The 19,980-nt window shown below is 41.7% G+C and overlaps 1 pseudogene; it reads right to left on the reverse strand.

Moving 5' to 3' along the window:
• Positions 1-17,795: 17,795 nt before the first annotated feature.
• On the reverse strand, positions 17,796-18,594 carry LOC100342126 (large ribosomal subunit protein eL6 pseudogene; annotated as a pseudogene).
• Between the last annotated feature and the right edge of the window lie 1,386 nt (positions 18,595-19,980).

The following is a 19,980-nucleotide window of genomic DNA, read 5'->3' on the forward strand; positions in this document are numbered from 1 at the left end:
CCTACTCTTCCTTGAACCTGCAGTATCTCCACTTTTATTAAACTGTCTCTTCCCGGACTATCAGTGTGCTCCCTTCCTATTCCACCATCTTGCCGCTCTCCTATTTCTATTTTTGCTCCACTCCCACACCTTTGCCAGGGGAGAATTATTTGGATGAACTGAGTGAGGTAATCCATAGTTACAGTTGTTCTGTTCTCTACACCACGGAGGAGTCCACGTCCTGCAATGCGACTCACACAGGCAGAGTCTCAAGACGTGGATTCCTGCCTCAGAACTTGGCCATCTTGCCAGCAGAGTGCTGTTCCATAGGAAAGCTCTCACATTCACAGACTGTGGCTCCCACACTACACAGGTGCTCTGAAAGTGTAGCCAGGGGTGTCAGGTGGCCTCAGGGGCAAATACCAAGGAACCATTCTGGAATCAATGGCATGAAGACTACTTAGAAGTCAAAGGTGACAAGAGTTCAGTGTCAGATGTTTTTGAAAAACACAGATGTGCACCAGAAGAGAGAATTCACCTTGACCTTCATTCACTTCTGGGAAGCACAGAACCATGAAGCCAAGAATGCTTGTCTGGGGGCTGGTGCTGTGGCACAGCAGGTTAAAGCCCTGGCCTAAAGTGCCAGCATCCCATATGGGCACCCGTTCTAGTCCCTGCTGCTCCTGTTCTGATCCAGCTCTCTGCTATGGCCTGAGAAAGCAGTAGAAGATGGCCCAAGACCTTGGGCCCCTGACCCTGCATGGGGGAACCGGAAGAAGCTCCTGGCTCCTGGCTTCGGATAGGCGTAGCTCCAGCCGTTGCGGCCAATTGGGGGGTGAACCAGCAAATGGAAGACCTCTCTCTCTCTCTCTTTCTCTCTTTCTCTCTCTCTCTCTCTGTAACTCTGTCTTTCAAATAAATAAAATAAATCTTTAATAAAAAAGAATGCTTGTCTGTGCCCCTGCTCTCCCTTTTCCCTTCACCTACTGGGCCATAATGAGATCCACAGGCAGCAGGCAAGGGAAGGCCTCACAGGCTGGAGCAGAAGGAGAGGTCTAAAAACGAGGAAAGAACAAGGAGCTGAAACATGTTTTGACTGCACAATTTCAAAAATAAACCTGGATTTAAAAAAAAGGGTAGAAGGCTATTCGTTGTTTCTTAACCATCAGAAAATGCATGGAGATTGCATGTATTTTATACAAAGTGAACATATTTTGAAAGAATAATGGATGTAACAGAGGTAACCTTTTGTTAACTACGCCGTGACTTGTAACTTCTTCAGACGGTGGCTCATTCAAGAAAGTTACACCTGTGAGTGAAGAAGTTGGTAGTTTGAACATGATTTAAAGAAAAACTGAATATGAAGGGTGGGATGGGTAAAATTCATATGGCTTATTATTAAAGTTTGATTTTATTTTTAGTTGGCACATAATTGTGCACATTTACTGGATAAAAAAGCATGTTTCAATGCAGGTGTACAATGTGAAATGATCCAATCAGTGAGATGAGCATATCCATCAGATCAAACATATATTATTTCTTTCAGTGACAACATACAAAACCCTCTCTTCTGCTATCTTCAAATGTTTATAACAGTATTGTTAGCCCAGGTACTCTGTGCAATAGAATTTATCATTCCTACCCAACTGCAACCTTCTGTCCATTAACCTATACTTTTCCATTCCCTCTTCCTCTATATGCTGCCATAGATTGTATAATTATAATTTACAAGGGAAAAATTATCAGTTGGCAATAGTTACACAATTGTTCTTCAAGATTCATGGAAAAGTAAGTTAAAATGTTTATTTTGGTGCAATTTTTTTAAATCAACACATAGGTTTTTCATAATACACATTTACTGTGAATTTTTTGAAGACCATTAAGAAGAAAGGTGGGGGTTGCACTGGGGAGTAGAAGGTTAAACCTTCACCTGCAGTGCTGACATCCAAGATAGGTACTGGTTCAAGTCCCAGCTGCTCTACTTCTGATCCAACTCCCTGCTAATGCACCTGGGAAAGCAGTGGAAGATTATGCAAGTCTTTGAGCCCCTGTACCCACGTGGGAGACCCAGATGAAGCTCTTGACTTCTGTGTTTGGCCTGGCCCAGCCCCAGCCTTTACAGCCATTTGGAGAGTGAACCAGCGGATGGAAGATCTCTCTCTCTCTATCTCTCTCTCCTTCTCTCCCTATATCTCTGCCTTTCAAATAAATAAGAACATCTTTAAAAAATAAAGGATGGTATACTGAAATTAAGTTTTATAAAAGAATGCCTCTAATTTTACAAAAATAAAAAGTACATCTTCTCTTCACTTTCTTTTCAAAAACAACACTTTCTTCTGAATTAAAAAAAAAATTGCCATTATTACATGTTCATCCACAAATGTTTTAATAGAACAAAAAATCAGATGCATTTCTATTTTCCTTTTCATAAATCAAATTATCTGACAATCACTGCTGTTGCAGGTATGGCAGTAAAAGGATAAATTTCAAGAGTTGTCTCTGAAAATAAGCTGGTTAGTTAGGATTGGGAAGACTAAAAATCGAATGCTACCCGTAGTCTGTGAATGTGTGTGTACATTTCATTGATTTGCTCTTTTTTCCCCATCTCTTCACTTAATACAAGGAGTGTGCATCTTCGCCATGGAAAGCACAGGGATGTTGCCATCCTCTTACTCTCCCTCTTGAGACACATTGATAGAGAGCTAGACTCCCGCTAGGTAGACAGGGACCAGGAGGCCCTCCCCACCATCGAGAGGTGAGAGTCAGAGGACCTGAGAAAGTCAAGCAAGCAGCTTCGTGAAGGATGCTGATGTCACACGCCAGTCTTTGCAGCGAAGGATTTTTCTGCTACTGTAGCTGACCTAGACCATGAAAGTTTAATGCATCTTGGAGGAAAGTTTCTTGTGCTTTCTGTTGTGTTTATTGAGTCTTAATTGGAATCTTTCACTCAATTAACCAATCAAAACCATCATTTCTTATAGCCTCTCCTGGACCAATCATGCGAACGTCCCTCTTTCCAGCTTATAAAATCCCCTGGATGATCAGCCTTCTTCAAGGATGCCTCTCAGCACTTCTGGGAGCTCTTGCTTTCGTTTTTGATTTCTCTGCTTTTTTCAATAAAGTAGTTCTGCTCTGCACACTCTTCTTTGTCCATGCTCCTAATTCTTCATTGTCGTGAGACATAAAGCAGAGTGATCACAACTGCTATCTGCCGCAACAGAATCGGGCTGCACATGAGCACTTACTAAGACATTACTATGTACTGTGTTCGAAATTTTAAAGTTTGACTTCATGTAATTCTTAAAATTTTGTGATGAATTTATTAATCTCAAAATTATGCTGCAAAAGTTGACCCTAAACTTGACTGATTTTAGATGAGGGAAAAGCAATTTGAGCTTTTTGAGGGTTCTCTGAAACAAACAAGCGAATGCATAGTTTGTTCATCATTATATCAGGAATTAATTTTCAGGTAAGATCAAAATTTTATTATTTTGAAAATAAGTAAAAGCACAGATAAAGAAAAACTATTTAAATATTTAAGTAATCATTTATTAAATGATGCTGCAAAAAAAAAAAAAGACAAAAAATCCACCTCATTTAAAGGTAGTTCTTAGCGAATGCATAGTTTGTTCATCATTATATCAGGAATTAATTTTCAGGTCAGATCAAAATTTTATTATTTTGCAAGTAAGTAAAAGCACAGATAAAGAAAAACTATTTAAATATTTAACTAATCATTTATTAAATGATGCTGCAAAAAAAAAAAAAAGACAAAAAAAATCTACCTCATTTAAAGGTAGTTCTTGTCCCTCTAGGATATACTCATGCTGTTTGCTACTGTGTATTGAAGATCATTACTAAGACACATTCTCTAATAAAAAAAAATCTCCAGTGCATCCTAAGATAAAATTGGATGCATTGATAAACATGTTAACACTAATAATAATTTGTTACCTGCTTTTTTGAGAGGCAGAGAGAGAGAGAACATTTCTATTTGACAGTTCACTCCTCAAATGTCTGCCACAACAGCGGCTGGACCAGGAGTTAAAGTCAGAATGCAGAGCTGAATCCAGGTCTTCTGCATGGTGGCAGGAATGTGATTATTTGTGCCATAACCACAGCCCTCTAGGGTCTACATCATCAGGAAGTAGGAGTCAGGAACAGCTGGGAATCAAAGCCAAGCACTGTGCTGTGGGATGCAGGAGTTCTAACTGGTACCTTAACTGTTAAACTAAGTGCCTATCTCAAATTCACTGCATTTTAAAGTAAACAACTTTATAAAATTTATTGATGGTGACATTTTGTACCAGATAAAAATTGACTATTGCTAGAATGAGTTACTCTGTAAAGTATGGCATAAAACCTTACTTTGTATCCTTCTATTTAAATAACTTTCAGGTGTAGTATAAAAACGAAGGGCATGAGATTAAAAGAAGAAAGTGTGAGTTAACGTGTATGTCTTCCTTTCCAGTTAAGAGGGAGCAGCATGGACACACCAGCATCCACAGCTGGAGCTTGAAAAGCCATACAAGATAGAAACTCAGCTCTTTGAAAGCATTGAATAGAGGTGAGACTGCAACCGTGCTAGACTTTGGTGAGAGATCAACCACAGTGAGGTGCACTCACTTCTGCCTGTGCTTTAACATGCTCAAGAGACTGAGCCTTGAGTGTGATAACTGCACAGAGAGCCACTGCTGGGAGAGAGAAATCTGCAGCGTGTGTGGCAAAGATGAGGCTAGTCTTGGCAGTGCTCTCATAGAAGGTCTGAGAAATTCTTGGGCTCCCTGCATGGGTTCAAATCCATGTATATTAAAGGGTCCAAAACTCAAAGGTGTCTGAAATGCAATTAACACTCGTGGGAAAAGGACAAGTTCACTGAGACTTATGAGATCTGTACCTGAGCCTCAGAACATCATTGCCCATTAGACTGGATTGAATTAAGGTAATAATGAGTTAAATGTGACAGTTTAGGGGATCAAGGTGTCAGTAAATGTACCTAGATGTTTACTTGAATAAAATGTGTATAAAAACTAGAAGGAGTATTCAGGGTTTATCACTGATAGAGGCAGGAGAGAATCAGCTGAGGTCTGAGGAAGAGAGCCAGGGACAAAGAGTCCAAGAGACTCAAGTCTGACACGAAGAACAACTTCCCCAACCACCCAAAAATAAGATAGAGGGGCCAAAAACAGAGTAAGATTTGTCTGGACCCATCCAGTGCCCAAGATTGACACCCCCACAAGGAGAAGGCCACTGGTTACTAAATGGCACATTTGCAAAATCTTGTACAAACTTCCTCATAAGGGATATAAACTCACAGGCAATGTCCCCTAATGGCAGCCTTCCTGCAGGTCCCCTCCCTTAGGTGAGAGCGTCCTCATGGCTTTCATAAACTTGCTCCTCCGCTTGCCCTTCCGTGTTCATGTTCCTGCAAAGTATACCATGAGGGTGCAGGGGCCCAAGGACTTGGACCATCTTCCACAGCTTTCCCAGGCCATAGCAGAGAGCTGGATTGGAAGAGGAGCAGCCGAGACTAGAACCAGTGGCCATATGGGATGCCGGCCCGGCAGGCAGACGATTAACCTGCTGTGCCACAGAGCCACTCCCCCCTTTGACTTTTGGCACTAGAAATATTGTTCACAGCCTGTCTCAGTTTCATTTTGTGGAAATCGATCCAATGCTCATATTAGAGTAAGGTCTTGGAGTAACTGAGGCTTCTGGCTGGGGTAGCTCCCTGTGTCACCTGAATGCAACCTGATCAGATCCAGACTCTGACTTCCTGTTAGGGTAATGGGCTGAACTCTGTACTCTTCTCTTTTCTCTTTCATGTTGCTTTGCCTTAAATATATTATGTCTTCAGGTCACCCTCTCTGCCTGACCACTGTCCCTTCTTTCCTGTGCCTGAACTTCAATGATCAGTTTGAATCTTTCCAACAGGTCCTCTTTTGCTGTCAACTTCACTTCCCACTTGAAGTTCCCTTCCAATGTCCACTCTGTAAATTCAGTCCCCCTCTAGTGTCCTCCTCCACAGGGTCGACTACAACCTTCCTGACATCTGGTACTTTGTCCCTGCCCACGCTCTCTATTGCTGCTTGGCAGAGTCCAATCTGAAGGACCCCCTTTGCACTTCCCCTAATGCCAATATCTCTTCCTTGCACATGTACTTGAGGTCTCCTGCTGGGGCCTCCTCTCTTTGTCCACTGGGGTCCCTCTGAGACAGGAAATCCTTCCAAGCTCCACCTGGAACCAGGGCCTTGCCCCATCCTCACAGTCTATTGTCCTTATGTCCCCTGTAGAGAGGACATTTGGAAGACTTAGTTACAAATTTGGGCATATAGATCATTACAGTTAACCAAACACAAAATCTGAGTCTTTTGGATCTCAGGGATACATGGGAAGCGTGGAGGCACAGGTAAGTGCATCTACTCCTGTTCTCTGACCTCTCCTTTCTGTGGGTTCCAGGATGCTCTGTTTAACAGCAGGAACTGGAGGGATGCCTCAAGTGGGTAGAGGGAGAAACTCAGAGAGTAACTTGTTTTTTTCCTCTCATTTAAGATGGATAATAATCCATCTTTGGCACACACCACCTTCATTCTCAGACGCTGGGATTCTGTGACAACCCCCCCCCCCAACATTGGAGAAAGAATGCCTGTTCTATTTTTGTAAGAATGGACAGGATACAATCTAAAAGATGCAGAAACCTGGGCCCTGGAGGGAAGTGTCATTCACCACCCTCCAGTAGTTAGACTTGTTCTGCTGCAGAGCAGGGTTTTCGTCTGAGGTCCCCTATGTCTGGACATTTTTTTTTCCTCCTAGATAAACCTGAACTTTGTCAACTTTGTGAGGTGGATCCAGCTCTCCTGGCCACTGTCACTGTCAGAGCTCCCACCACTTCTTTCTCTCCTGCTATGGAGTTTACATACCCCCTTGTGAAGTTTCCTAGTATGAGCAAGAAGGGATGCAGGGCCAGTGCTGTGGTGTAGCAGGTGAAGCCACTGCCTGTCGTGCTGGCATCCCATATGCGTGCCTGTTTGAGTTCTGGCTGCTCCACTTCTGATCCAGCTCTCTATTCTGGCCTGAGAAAGCAGTGGAAGACGGCCCAAGTCCTTGGGCCCCTGTACCCACATGGGAGACCTGAAGGAGCTTGCTCTTGGCTTTGGATCAGTGCAGTTCCGGCTGTTGAAGCCAATTGGAGCGTGAACCATCATATGGAAAATCTCTCTCTCTCTCTGCCTCTCCTTCTCTCTCTGTGTAACTCTGATTTTCAAATAATAAATAAATCTTTTTTAAAAAATAAAATATATAGAAAAAATTATCTCAGCTATACTTTATGAACTGAGTGAGATAACCAACTAAGAAGTTGCCTTAGAAACCCTCACAGTCATAATAAAGGAAAAAGGGTTGGAGAGAAGGACTGAAAAGGAGATTCCAGTATCTAGGAGGCAACCTACTTCTCTCCATTGTACTGTTAGAATTATCTGGGTCTCTTGAGTGCTAATTCTCTGGGTGGTAGGAGTCTATAGGAGAAGCCTTGGGCCCATTTGGTCCTGTTGAGTTATCTGAGGAGGGGACCAAGCAGGGAGGATTTGTTCTATGGGAGCAATCACACACACACAATTATCCCCATGCAAATAGGACAGTGCCAGGTGGACTTTCTCTGGTGACAAGGATATAGACATACACTTTGAAGTGTCCTGTCTTATCACACTATAGCATTTTGGAGACTCCTGGGGGTCCTCATGTCGGTGTGTACGTAAAGCCACTACCAGATCTGTGAAATTTTTCTTGTCTCTTACCTCCCATTGTTGAGTCTCCTCTTGGTTTCAATTATAAAAGACCAAAATGGTGGTCTTTAGGAGATTTTCTAGTGTACTCTTGGATCCAATAGCCCTCTTCTTATATCAGAGAATGATTGAGTAATGAACTTATCTTTTAAGATTGCCTGTCTTTATACAGAGTTAGTTGATAAGGAGCTGTGCTTGACCAGAGTCTCTCTTGGCTACCCTAGAAATGCTGAGGTAGACTTCTTGGGGCCTTGGTCTATCATAGGTAGCTTGGCATAGTTCAGGGGCTTGGTGCTGGTCTGCCCCAATCCCTCTAGGACAGAAGCATTCAATTGCTTTTGTTTCCATTCACTAACCTGGTCATCTGATTTGCATTTTGGGTAAGGCTCTTCATGAGGAGCAACCTGTTTTCCTGCAGGATCCTTGGCTTCCATGATCAGGTGTGGAAGTAAATTTCACATAAAGTCCACAGAAAAGAATTTCTGCAGCTGGGAGAGCAGCTTGATTTTTGGTTATACTAAAGTTTGGTTTAGGAGTAGCATTTCATTCCTCCAAGTGAGGTCAAAAAAACTAGGACACATTTTTTTTAAATCATTGTTTTTATTTGACAGATAGTTAGAGAGAGAGACAGAGAGACAGAGAGAAAGGTTTTCCTTCCATTGGTTCACACCTCAAATGGCCACCACGGCTGGAGCTAAACCAATCCGAAGCCAGGAGCCAGGTGCTTCTTCCTGGTCTCCCATGTGGGTGCAGGGGTCCAAGCACTTGGGCCATCCTCCACTGCCTTCCAGGGCCACAGCAGAGAGCAGGGCTGGAAAAGGAGCAACCAGGACTAGAACCTGGTGCCCATATGGGATGCCAGCGCCCCAGGTGGAGGATTAACCTAATGGGCCACGCGTCGGCCCTAGGACACATTTTAGAAGGCACATCTATCAGTGTCATCTGAAAATTTTCCTAATTATTCCTTTATCTGTTTAAGATCCTACAGTGAAAAGGGGATCTGGATATGAGTAGGGCCAGCAAACCCTCTGGGAATCTTATGGAGAGACAAAATGGAGGCCAGCATTTGGGTGTCTGGTTTACTAAGAGAGAGGCCGGAATAGAGAAGCAAAGCTGAGGGTAGCAGTGGGAACTAAGGAAATTCAGGAGGGGCTATTTAGCTTCCAAAGCAGCAGGGAAAGAAGTCACGGGAGCTCCAGTCTTCATGCCACTGTCCTGCAATATGTGGATGTTATTCTCTGTGCTCTGAGAGGATGGTAAGGCAGTTCTCAACTTCCTAGGGGAGAGGGGCTAAGTCTAAGAAGAGAGTTTCAAAGTCTAAGGCCCAACTCTGCCAGCCCTTAGTGAAGTATCTAGGCCAGCTTTTATCCCAAGGAAGCAATGTTGGTGGGAATGCAAACTGGTAAAGCCACTATGGAAGTCAGTCTGGAGATTCCTCAGAAACCTGAATATAACCCTACCGTTCGACCCAGCCATCCCACTCCTTGGAATTTACCCAAAGGATTAAATTGGCAAACAAAAAAGATGTCTGCACTTTAATGTTTATTGCAGCTCAATTCACAATAGCTAAGACCTGGAATCAACCTGAATGCCCATCCACAGTAGACTGGATAAAGAAATTATGGGACATGTGCTCTATACAATACTATACAGCAGTCAAAAACAATGAAATCTGGTGATTTGCAACAAAATGGAGGAATCTGGAAAACATCAAGCTGAGTGAAATAAGCCAGTCCCAAAGGGACAAATATCATATGTTCTCCCTAATCAGTGACAACTAACTGAGCAGCAAAGGGGAAACCTTTTGAAGTGAAATGGACACTATGAAAAACAGTGACTTGATCAGCCCTTGTCCTGACTGTTGATGAACAACTTAATACTTTATCCATTTTAGTATTTTTTTGTTCTACTTAATACTATTGGTTGAACTCTGTAATTAACACACAATTATTCTTAAGTGTTTAAATTTAAGTGAAAAGTGATCCTTGTTAAATATAGGAGTGGGAATAAGAGAGGGAGGTGATGTACAATTGGGGACATGCTCAATCGGACTTGCCTCAAATGTTGGAGTTAGAAATGTGCCAGGGGATTCCAATTCAATCCCATCAAGGTGGCATGTAACAATGGCATCTCAGTAGTCCAAGTGATGAATTTCAGTTCACAATTGACCATGCTGATAGGTCTGAGTCAAAGGGATCACACAAACAAGACTAGTGTCTGCTAATACTAACTGATAGAATCAAAAAGGGAGAGAACGACCCAACATGGGAAGCGGGATACACAGCAGACTCATAGAATGGCAGATGTCCTAAACAGCACTCTGGCCTCAGAATCAGTCCTTAAGGCATTGGGATCTGGCTGAAGAGCCCATGAGAGTATTTTAGGCATGGAAAGCCAAGACACTCTGGAAAAAAAAAAAAAGACCTATATGGAAAACAACAACAACAACAACAACAATTTATTCTATCAAGGGCGTTAAGACCACTCCGGAATGTGTCTCTGCCAATCCCCCTTGCCACCTCTTCCCACCTTGAAGCTATTATAGCGGTCACCATCCTTGTTCCCTAATTACAGTTAGGGTTAACTCTTTAGAGGGGAACTGATAGAGACTGGAGGCAGTTAGCTTTAGTCTGAGGTAGAGAGCCTGGGTCAGACGGTCCAGGAAACTCAGCCTGATGTGTAGAGGGAGACTCAAGCCTGGTGTGCAATATATGCCCAGAACAAAATGCCCTCCACCACTCAAAAACAAGATAGGGGAACCAAAAGCAAAGCAGGATCTCCAGCTCCAGATACCAATTATCTGACTGCAAGACGGTCATTGGCTACTAACTGACATGTTTGCAAATAAAATTCCTCATAACCCAAAGGATATAAACTCCTAGACAGCTATCCAGGTCGTTAGAGACTGTAATTGAGTTTCTGGCTCCCAAATATTGCAGGTATGTGGGAAATGAACTTTGTCTATTTCTCTCTCTGCCTCCCAAATAAATAAATGAAAAATTGTAAAAAAAGAAAAAGATTTTTAGTCAATGTGTCAAATGATAAGATTTCAATAACCTTGGTTGTAGCACACACACATTTTCCCTGATTTTTCTTTGATAAATGTCTCATAATAAAAATACACTATTATTTTGTAAGAAAATACTCCTTTCAAATATTAGCAATGTCCATAAACCTGGTTGGCTGAATAAACCTTTCTTCCCCTATGGAATTCTACATTTTGGAGCCTGCAAGCAGGTTACTTGATAGGGAGAAAGGCCGGCGCCGTGGCTCAATAGGCTAATCCTCCACCTTGCGGCACCGGCACACCGAGTTCTAATCCCGGTCGGGGCGCCGGATTCTGTCCCGGTTGCCTCTCTTCCAGGCCAGCTCTCTGCTGTGGCCAGGGAGTGCAGTGGAGGATGGCCCAAGTGCTTGGGCCCTGCACCCCATGGGAGACCAGGAGAAGCACCTGGCTCCTGGCTTCGGATCAGCGCCGGTCGCAGCACACCAGCCGCGGCAGCCATTGGAGGGTGAACCAACGGCAAAGGAAGACCTTTCTGTCTCTGTCTCTCACAGTCTGTCAAAAATAAAATAAATAAATAAATAAATAAAAAGATAGGGAGAAAGAGAACTTGTTGATATGATTGAACCAAGGACTTGATGGAATTACCCTGGGTTGTCTGTGGGCCCCGTGTGGTATTGAGCATTCTCATAAGAGGGGGCTGGAGGATCAGAGTCAGACAGCAACGATGTTCAGGTGGAAATAGAGGTCAGAGAGGAGGGACTAGGCCGTGTGTGTGGTTTTGGAGATACAGGAAGTGGCTATGAGCCTCTGGTGAGGGCAGCCTCTAAGAGAAGCCCTGGGCCACGTGATGCATGCAGCCTCTTAGAGAAGCCTCCAGCCTTGGAATGGGGGCAACCTCTAGAAGCCAGAATAGGACAGTGAATAGATTTCCCCCAAGAGCCTGCAGAACAAAACAGGCCCACCAGTGCCCTTACATTCTTCCTACGCAGCTGAGTTCAGAGCTATAATCAATTCACTCTGGTGTTGGCCATTATATTCGATACAACTGAAACAGAAAAGTGAGAGACTTCTTTCTGAATTTCTGTAGCAAAGACTTTGTTGTCTGTCACATGTTCTACCATCTGGTGACACCCAGCTTGTACTCATCCTTCTATCTTTTTTATGTCATCATTCTAAGATGAGGATGGAGAATATTACAATGCTTGGCATATTTTCTCGCAAACATCTCAAATGAGTGAAATGAAAATGATGAACTAATGTGTTCAGATTTTGACGCACTTTTCTTTCCTTCTACACACATGCCCTTAGCAGAATTTGCTCCCAAGAACTGTCTAGGATCCTTTGCTCAGAAATGATAGTGCACATTATCTGTAACCCACACCAAAAATCGGTGATTAGCTTACAGTCCCACAGCTAATTTTCTTGAAACAGCACATAATGATAATAGTAAAGTTTGAAACTTAGCCTTTATGCATGAAAAAAATGACTTTCAAATTTCATCAGCTGCTATTGGAAACTGCGATTTTGGCACAAGGAGGAAAAGGAATGGTAGATTTCCCTGAAGGGTGAATAGACCATGCTGCTCCCAGCTGCACAATCCCCGGGTGAAGAGGACAGAGGACTACCAGTGTGGCCACTGTGCACACTGTTCCCCTGCTGCCGAAATATCACCCCTAGTGCCCAGACATCAAGGAGAGTATCAGCAGGAGTGCCAGGCTGTTTCAGGAGGGAGGAGGTAATGTTTTGAGGAAGCATGGCTCCAGGTATTTTTCTCCTCAGATCTTTGGCAGGTGGAGCTTGATATTACTTTTAGAGTATCAGGAAGAAGGAAAAAAAAAAAAAAACTCAAAAAACTTAAAAGCGAATTATCACTTATGTGATGGAAATTCCTACTGGACATAGCCCGCTTTCTCATAGGCATAGGAAACAGTAGATCACAAAATGAGTCTGCAGTTTCAAATATGTTCTCACCTTCTCCACATCACCTCGGCAGCACACAGTTCTCCATTGTCTCCCGTTTCCCTAATGCCCTTTCCATCCACGCTATCATCGAACACTGAGAAAACGATTATCTCAAACCTCTCTCCCATCTGTCAATCAGATGAACTCAAAGTCCTTCCTCAAAGTTTGCTTCCCTTCTTCCTTGTAGCAAAAGCCAGGCCTCAGTAAATTATTTCAAGCAAATTTGGTGTGACAATCTCTAAAAGTAAAAGCAGAGCCCCCTATGTGAGTTATAGGTAAAAATGTAAAGTAGCTTTGGGCTGAGGGGGCTGCACTGAGTCCCACAAGATTGTGCTCATCAGCTCTCCAAACGATAACCTGAGAATTTTCTTCCTGTCTCTATCGGGTTCATGGTTCCTATGGCTAAGCACACAGCAAAAAGAATGAACAGAAAAAGCATTGACTAAAACATGGAAGAAGTTTTCAGTGAGTAATGAAGACTAAAGCTTATTGAATCACCTCAATTCAATTTCATTTTGATAGCAAATAGCTATTTGTTGGAGGGTTACGTGCCACACAACCGTGTGTCTGGTGCAAGTAGGTTTTTTCCACCTTTTGATCTTTTTCCACAGATGAAAATATGAAAGCAAAGCATGGCAAGCATTTCCTCCACTCGGATAAAGAAGATAATAGAGAGCCTCAACCTGGACAAAAAGAAAATTAGGTTTGCAAATACTATGGCTTTTATAGTTTTATCATAAATACAATCTTATTTTTAAAAAGCACCTGTCTGTCTACACCAGGAACACATTTTTTCATACCCTAAGGCACAAATATTTCAAGTTTTGGCAAAATAAGAAAATATTGATTTATCTTTAGCTCTGCTTGATTAAAAAAAAAAACAACTATTCTTTCTCTTCACAAATGGAGGGAGATAGATGCCATTGTTTTTGAGTCTGGGATACAGTTCCTAGCATTCGGCTCTTCTGCAATGACATCTGGCCTTGAGCAGGTAGGAAAAAGATCCAATCAGGAGCCAAATATACTCTAATTAACTGCAAACACTCCTCAAGGCCATTTTTAAATGTTTGCACTTCACTGCAGGACAGATAAAAGATAATTAATAAAAGAGTCTCTCTAGAAAAGAAATTAGTCAGAAATAATTCTTTGCTAAAATACCTGGCACTGACAATATCCAGGGTGACAGGAGTCGCCCGCCTCCATCTGCTCTGCTTCTCATTCTCTGCTCCCAGGACACGTTGTGGAGGCTGTGGTGCTCCTTCCACCCAAGCAGGAAATAAAAAATCAACAACTCCATCAAGCCAAGGGAAGTATAAATGGCATTAGACATGCATGAAGAACAGGGTGAAATGATTCTTTGCACCTTTTCTTTTTATGTTTTATATTTTCTATCTAAAGCTCATAAGCAGTCTATTCACCCAAGAGTTGCCATGTTGGATTTCCATTGATCCTTCTATTTCATTAAAAGTACAAAAGTGTGTTCACAGTTAATGACTGTCTAACTCATTACTTTGGTCACCTGTGATGGTATGATCTTGTTAGGTTTATTAATGAATTATGGCTTATCAGAAGGAACAGCATCAAAATCACATGAAGTATAATTCGCCTAACGTTTCAATAACAGTATAATGAATGATGCTTTTGTGTATTCTCAAGTGTTTTAAATACAGTTAAAAGGAGGTTAAGTTCCTTTTTCTACCTTATATTACATTCTATTACTCATACTCTCTCACACACACATACATACACATACATGAAAAACACAGGCATTCTCTTTCAACACATCTCAACTGCAATAATGCAAAATTAATATGAGAAAAAGTGAACATGATGACATGAATAAATATAGTCCAGAAAGAGTTTGAACAGTTTCAAATTTTTAAAATCCAACCATAAAAAACTCATATATATAATTCCATATATATAAATATATAGCCTTATATATAGTTATAAACATATTATCCAGACTCCTATTTTGTAGACAATATTAATGTATAAATTGTTTTCTTATGTAATTCTTACTACTGAGGGTGCTTAGTTTAACTGGTAGTATGTAAGCTAATTAGAATATTAAGGGTTCTAAAAATAGATGAGTTCTGGCTTTCAACATATATTTCAACCTCATTGTGTGGCCACATGGTAAAGGTAGAATAGTACTCTGGGAACTATATTATGATGTTAAACCAAAGAATTGTCAATGGAATAATTCAGTACTCAACATCTCATAGTAGGTTGCTATTCCAAAATTATAACCCAAGGATATTTACTCATAAGTAATGTAAGTTACTTCAAAAGAAAAGTGAATGAAGTAATACAATAGTTGTTCTGTATAACCAATATGTTTGGTTATAACCAGTTGGTTATGGTTGGAGTACTTACAAGCAATGTGAACAGTGTAGGGCCAAATGTGTGAGTATGCAATTTATTACTCTGGTATGCAATAGTGATATGTCTTGTTTAAATACGTGATTGCAGGAATGAGAGGTCAAGAAACCCTGGAATATCCATTGGGTAGGATGTAGTGAAATGACAGATGCCCTTTTACTGGATGAATTATTCACATTGATTCTCAGGATATCCAATGTCACTTTTTTTATGGATGGACTAGCAATTTTTCCTGCTGATTGGAAAATTATTTTCTTTCTTTCTTTCTTTTTTTTTTTTTTTTTTTTTTTTTGACAGGCAGAGTGGACAGTGAGAGAGGGAGACAGAGAGAAAGATTTTCCTTTGCCATTGGTTCACCCTCCAATGGCCGCCACGGCCAGTGCACTGCAGCCGGTGCACTGCGCTGATCCGATGGCCTGAGCCAGGTACTTATCCTGGTCTCCCATGGGGTGCAGGGCCCAAGCACTTGGGCCATCCTCCACTGCACTCCCTGGCCACAGCAGAGAGCTGGCCTGGAAGAGGGGCAACCGGGACGGAATCCGGCGCCCCGACCGGGACTAGAACCCGGTGTGCTGGCGCCGCAAGGCGGAGGATTAGCCTAGTGAGCCGCGGCGCCGGCCGGAAAATTATTTTCAACATCTTTTCTTCACTGAGATGTTCTGCTTCACCTACTCTTAGTGATTTGCTCCAATATCTCCTCATTGGAGCAGATTTCCTGAACACCTTCTTAATGTAATGTTCTGAGGTCACTCTCCACCACTCCATGTTGATTTCCCTTGCTCTGGTGTTTTCTTGATTATCTACCATGATGATCTGGAATGTAAGTTCCCTGAGGGAAGAGAGATTTTTCATCTTATACTTACTCTGAGAATTCAGAAGAGTGATTAGCACTTACTCTGATCTTGTTTTAACCAACAACAGATAGACACATATTATTTTCTTACTAAATATATAAGATAAAAGATGATATTGAAGGAAAATAGATCAAGGAGATATTAAAAGTACAAGTAAGTATGAGTCTGTGAAACAATTAGTACACTTTAACATAGCTTCTTCCCCAAATCTCTCCACACCTAGAGGGTTCTATGTGTGAGTTCTTCCAAATTAAATGGCGTAGTTAATTCACCTATGGTTTTTAATGGTTCAATGAAAGAAAAGGAAAAGATAACTTTCAGTATATTTATAAAGCAGTGCTATACTGGTAAGGATGGTGTGGAAGGAATATTTTACTCATAAATATTGATACAAAGCTATAAATAAAACATCAACACATAGAATCAAATAAAATATCACATGAATAATGCACCCAAAGTATGATTTATTTGGAAAGGTAGGAATTGTTTAGAATTAGGAAATTAACTAAATATATTTTATAATGCTAAGTGGTCAAAATAGAAAACATACATAAATTTTTACTGATATTAAAAAGCAGAACTGACAAAAAAATCTATGGGCCGAGAACAGAGGAATTCTTTCTCAGCACGATGTAAGTGTCAACCAAGGTGCAAAATGTGGATAGTGAGGAAAGAGAAGCATGCCAATGAGAGATCAATGAAAACACGGTTTCCCTAACCCTTAAAAACAATCAGTAATATCCAGAAATTTCTGATCAGTTCAATTAGGCAAACGATATAAAAGAAATGCATATTTTAAATTGATGATGATAATATTAACATGAAATAATTCAATAATTATTCTACTTACAAAATAAGTGACTTTTTCATACAGAATAAAAATTCTACTCAATCACAGTTATACATATATTGTAAATGAAAATAAACATAGGGACATATATTGACTATACCTAATCAGATGAGAGTGTACAATGGGGTAAAAGGATAGCATAAATGAGTAAATGCATTTTTGTTTCAAGATGATATATTTTAAGCATGTTTTTCTGAAATTTAAATGGATCTCAGTGAAAGCCACGTGATTGAATAATTAAATAATTTGATGTATAACCATATTTAAGGTTATTGGTAAGGTTTATATGATCTGAAGAGAAACCAGAGTATCATATTTCAGGTTATTGAGCAACCTTAGCTGAACACATAGTGATATGTTTCAAATCTAGCATTGATAACAACATTTTTAAATATTTCTTAAATTTTGCAATAAATATAAAAGACCAGGGTCATTTTTGAAAAAAATTTCTCTCTCATGTCAAAGAGAAATGATAGATGGATTCATTTTTAAATAAGGTTTATTTATTTACTTGAAAGGCAGAGTTACAGAGTGATCTTCTATCTGCTAATTCACTCAGCAAATGGCCACAAAGGCCTGTGCTGGGCCAGGCTGAAGACAGGAGCCAGGAACTCCATCCTGGTCTCCCACAAGCGTGGTAGGGGTTCAAGAACTCGGGCCGTATTTCACTGCTTTCCCAGGTGCATTAGCAGTGAGCTGGATCAGAAATTGAGCAGCTGGGACTCAGAATGACACCCATATGGGATGTAGGTGTTAGCTTAACAAAATGTGCCACAACACCAACCCCTAAGTGTATTCAGTTTTTTTAAAACAATATTTATTAATTAATTTATTTATTGAGAGAGAGAGAGAGAGAGAGAATCTGCCAGCCCTGCGAGTGAGGCTTAACCTTCTGTGCTGACAGCACCAGCTCCCTAGATGGATTCTCTTGTTTGCTTTTATGGCTGTTGTTAGTTAGTGAGATTCTTGTATGAAATTCAGACTGCCCATTTGTGAGGGTAAATTCTACTCGTTAGAGCAAACCAGGCGGTACGTGGTGCTGGAGCCGGGGAACAGCCTGGATTTGTGGCAGCATTTGTGAACCCACAGATTTTTGGTCAACCTTGAGTTGTTCTGTTATCTCATAGTTCTCCTTCTCCATGGTGAAGATCTCACCTTTCTGGTGTCTGGACCTCCACAGCTACTTCTTGAAATAAGCATCATTGAGATGCTTTGGGATTTTCACACTGCAATATTGATTTTCGTGGAGGTGGTGATGACAGATTTTTGGTGTGTTCTACACAGAGGAACCCAATCAAGGGAAAGAGGTCCAGTCACAAGCAGCAAGCCATCGCTCAGCTGCTTCGGAGAAACCACCCTGTTGCCTCTGTGGTGCCCAGGGATGATGAGAATGTTCCCAGGGTGATGCTGGGCTGCAGATTCCTCACGTGCTGATGGAAGGCTTTTAGCCATAGATTAAGTTTTCCAGGAGCATTGTCAGTGAGATAGTGTGGAGACATTGTAGAAGCCACCATTCTTGTCCTGGTTTGTGACAGTCGCAAGAACCTTCTCCTTCTTTTCAGTCTTGGATTTGGGAGCTGCCTGCTTCCCCTTGTACAGGGCCTTCCTGGAACACGTGGCACAACAGGAGTATCTGCCAATCCGTCTCAAGAGCACCGGGTTTAGGCTGAAGTGGGGCTTTCTCTTCTTGGGCCTTTTACACTTGAGGCTCTTCTTTTCAACTTTGCTGCTGGCAGTATCTGCCTTCTTGGCTGGAGATTACTTCTTGGTGTCCATCTTTGGACATGGAGCTTATTCACCCTCCACCTTGCAAGATGGGAAAGCTAGATGGATTCTTATACAGAAAATATTGCTAACACATTAAAAAAAAAAGAATGACACCCATAGGGCAAGCAGGAAGAATACATTTCACAAAATAAAAATGTGCAATAGTTACTTGATATAGAGAAGAATATTCAAAACCAATATTCATCAAATGAGTGTTCAAAAAGAACCGTGTTTTAGTGTGTTATGATGGTAATGTGTGGTTTGTGGAGGTGTGGAAAGAAAGCAAGCATTCTGGGCATGACAGAAAGTGTTATAGAGATCCAGGATGGCTGGATAATCAGAAGCAGCACTGACCCAGTCACAGAAAGGTAGCAGAAAAACAAAAGGAAGGACCATGTTCCAGGGGACTGACTGAGAGATATGTTCAGTGGAGAATGGACAGAACAAAACAGAGACTCTGTGGAGTGGAGAGGAAGGAGGACAGACTCACAGACGCCATCGATATGACTGGGTCCCGGATGGGAAGTTCCACCTTCCCAGGGAAAGAAGAGAGCAAGTAGGCCAGCGCTGTGGCATAGTGAGTGAGGCCACTGCCTGCAGCACCAGCATCCCATGTGGCTGCGGATTTGAGTCCTGGCTGCTTCACTTCCAGTCTAGCTCTCTGCTGATGCACCTGGGAAATCAGTGGAGGAAGCTCAGGGCTCCTGGTTGTGGATCGGCCCAGCCTTGGCCATCGCAGCTATTTAGGGAGTGTACAAGCAGATGGAGGATCTTGCTCTCTCTCTCTGCCTCTCCTTCTCTATAACTCTGATTTTAAATAAATAAGTAAATCTTAAAAAAGAAGGAGGAGGAGGAAGAGGAGGAGAAAGAGAAGGAGAAGGGGAAGGGGAAGAAGGGGAAGAAGAGGAGGAAGAGGAAGAAGAGGAAGAAGAGGAAGAAGAGGAGGAAGAAGAGGAAGAAGAAGAAGAAAGAAGAAGAAAGAAGAAAAGATGCTACAGCCCCAGCATTGATGGCTTTGACTGAGGAATTCTGCGGTCCCCAGTGGCTTCAAGTCTGGCCTAGGAAGCTGGTAAGGTTCTGGTGACTACTTTGCTTTGTGAGGTGAGGCCACATTGTTTTTGGTTTTCATTTTGCATTCAAATTGCATCATCATTTGAACTCTTCTACTAGAACAATCTTTTTTTCCCCATGAGACGTTATTTCTTGTCCTTTGTTAAAATATAATAATTGAGATGGGTGTTGTGATACAGCTGGCAAGCTTGCACTTGGGACATTCTCATCCCACTGTGGACTGCCCGTTTGAGTTCCAGCTACTCTGCTTTGGTTCCAGCTTTTTGCTAATGCATCCTGGGAAGCACTGGGTAACGGGTAACCCCGATGGAGTTCTAAGCTCCT

The sequence above is a fragment of the Oryctolagus cuniculus genome, chromosome 10 (assembly GCF_051225735.1).
Source record: "Oryctolagus cuniculus isolate XC-2025 breed Fujian yellow rabbit chromosome 10, ASM5122573v1, whole genome shotgun sequence".
Classification (NCBI taxonomy): Eukaryota; Metazoa; Chordata; class Mammalia; order Lagomorpha; family Leporidae; genus Oryctolagus; species Oryctolagus cuniculus.